At 41.0% G+C, this 2,585-nt stretch overlaps 1 pseudogene; it reads right to left on the reverse strand.

Moving 5' to 3' along the window:
• Positions 1-1,055: 1,055 nt before the first annotated feature.
• On the reverse strand, positions 1,056-1,718 carry LOC101041219 (large ribosomal subunit protein uL16-like; annotated as a pseudogene).
• Positions 1,719-2,585: the final 867 nt, after the last annotated feature.

Here is a 2,585-nt window from a genome sequence, read left to right on the forward strand (position 1 = left end):
GGAGAAATACTTTATGTAGATGACAGGGGGATGGAGGCAGCAAACCACCATGGCATGTGCATACCTATGTAACAATCCTGCACGATCTGTACATGTACCCCAGAATTTAAAGTAAAACTAAAAAAAAAAAAAAAGTTTTTCCACACTGGAAATAGTTTGATGGGAAGAGCACTGAATCTGTAAATTGCTGTAAATTGCTTTGGCACGAGCATGGATCTTTTTCCATTTATTCGTGTCATCTGATTTCTTTCAGCAGTGTTTTGTAGTTCTTCTTGCAGAGATCTTTCACCTCCTTGGTCAGCTGTATTCCTAGGTATTTCATTTCCTTTGAAACTATGATAAGTGGGATTATGTTCTTGATTTTACTCTCAGCCTGGGGATTGCTGATATATAGAAATGCTACTGATTTGTGTACATTTATTTTGTATTCTGAGACTTTAATAAAGTCATTTACAAATACTAGGAGAAAAAAAAAGAAGACACAATTGTAAATTCTGTCCTGTTGGGCACAAGACTTACATAGTCACTCTCATGGCCATTGCTATCCCTGGGTTTTACAGGCTGCACAATTGATGGCCAACCACACAGATGCTCCCTCAGAGGTCACAAGGAAGCCTGCTATGCTTACCATGCTATGGTCTGATCACACCCAGATAGATTGAGACATAGCCACTGTGGGGCTCTGAAACATACACATGAACACTAGTGTTAAAGGTTTTAAACTTCCTGCCCCTAGGCAGGTGGTACACAAACCATAGATCCTTGCTAGAGTCTGTTTAGTGAAAGGAGTGTGGTCGTTACACACACTGTGTCTTTTGCTTTTCTAAAGCTTCCACAGAACTTGGCCAAAACTCTGTTAGGTCCAGATGCAAACTCAGCTGTTATAATTAGCCTATCCAAAGCCTCTGTTGCATGTGGCTTCTTTTTATTCTTAAGTTTTGGATTATGCTTCACCCAGTATTAAGTACAGAATGCCCTGTAAATGCTAACATTATTATTTTTTTTTTGGGACAGGCAGTAAATTTATTGGCTTATACTACAAGTGGGTAGCACAGTGGAAGCCCTCATGAGTGCAGGGCCTGCCACTTGTCCAGAGGGCCACAACTGGGAATGTACTTAACCCCACAGCCATCTGGATGAGCTGCTTCTCAGCCACCATGTCTTCAAATTCATCCACATTGATCTTGGTGAAGCCCCACTTCTTTGAGATGTGGATCTTCTGGAGGTCAGGGAACTTGAACTTGGCCCTTTGCAGGGCTCAGTCACATGCTCCTTGTTCTGCAGCTTGGTGAGGATGGACATGATCACTTGGCCAATGCGAAGCCCAGCCACAGTGCCCTGGGGCTTTCCAAGGGCACCTCGCACACCTGTTTGGAGCCTGTTAGCCCCAGCACAGGACAATATCTTATTGATGTGGATGACATGGAAGGGGTGGAGCTGCACTCAGATATGAAAGCCATCTATGCCACAACTTTTCACCATGTACTTACTGGCACAAATTTGGGCAGGCTCCAAGGCCTCAGAGAAGAGCAGCTCATATTCCTCTGACACTATGTGGCAACAGTGGAAACTCATCCACTTTTGCCTCCTTCTGCCCCAGGTCAAAGATGTGAATCTTGGCATCAGAGACACCTTGGCAGAAGCGAGACTTTGGATACAGCTTATTCTTACAATACTGGTAACAATGGGCGGGGTGGCAGCCCATGGCGACACCAGGATCTTCAGTGGTGCGCCAAAGGAAAAGAGCACTAACATTATTATAGATTCTAAGCTCCTTGAAAGTAGAAACTATGTCTTTTTCCATCTTTTTTTAATTTCAATACAGTGCTTTACATGGTATTTGGTACCCAGAAAGACCTCAGTTAACATTACTTGAGTGTAATTAGCAATTGTAATTTGTAATACATGAAGAACTTGTACATTCATCCTCTTATTTTCAAAATCATATTGTGACAGAATTCATCTTACTTTCTACCGGAGACCCTCAGACTTAGGGAAAGAATATGGCTTGCCAAGGCTACGGGATTAATGACAGAATGAGAACTCAAACCCATGTGTTGTTTCGCTTTGTTTTTTCTTTGTTGTTGTTTTGAATTTAAACTGAATGATCTTTTAACTACTCAATCATTTGTTTAATGTGCTAGCTAATTTTGAGATTACAATGTTGCCCATAGGTAGATTCTGCCCAAAGAAAGCCTTCTGCTTTACCTCTCTCACAGGCAACTTGACTGATTTCCTTTGCCCTCAGAAAATTCTACACAGCCACAATCCAGAGTTATAACTAATCCACAAACTGCACTAGAAAGAAAGCAATAGGAAACACAGAAGCCATTATTTGAAAAAAAAAAAAAAAGTCTGAAGTCACTTCTATCAAGTACATTGCCAATAATCTCAGCTGAATTTCTGGAGGAACATATGTAATTGGATAGATAGTTTCCAAGAACATTCAAAGTTGTAACACTCCCAGCATTTAATATATAGGAGTATGTTATTCTTTCAGTAAATCCTGACAGTATTAGGGTTTCAGATGATGAATGGACACAATGAAAACATCTCTGAATGCCCCTTGTCATTTTTACTGCTTA

The sequence above is a fragment of the Saimiri boliviensis genome, chromosome 1 (assembly GCF_048565385.1).
Source record: "Saimiri boliviensis isolate mSaiBol1 chromosome 1, mSaiBol1.pri, whole genome shotgun sequence".
In the NCBI taxonomy this organism is placed as follows: domain Eukaryota; kingdom Metazoa; phylum Chordata; class Mammalia; order Primates; family Cebidae; genus Saimiri; species Saimiri boliviensis.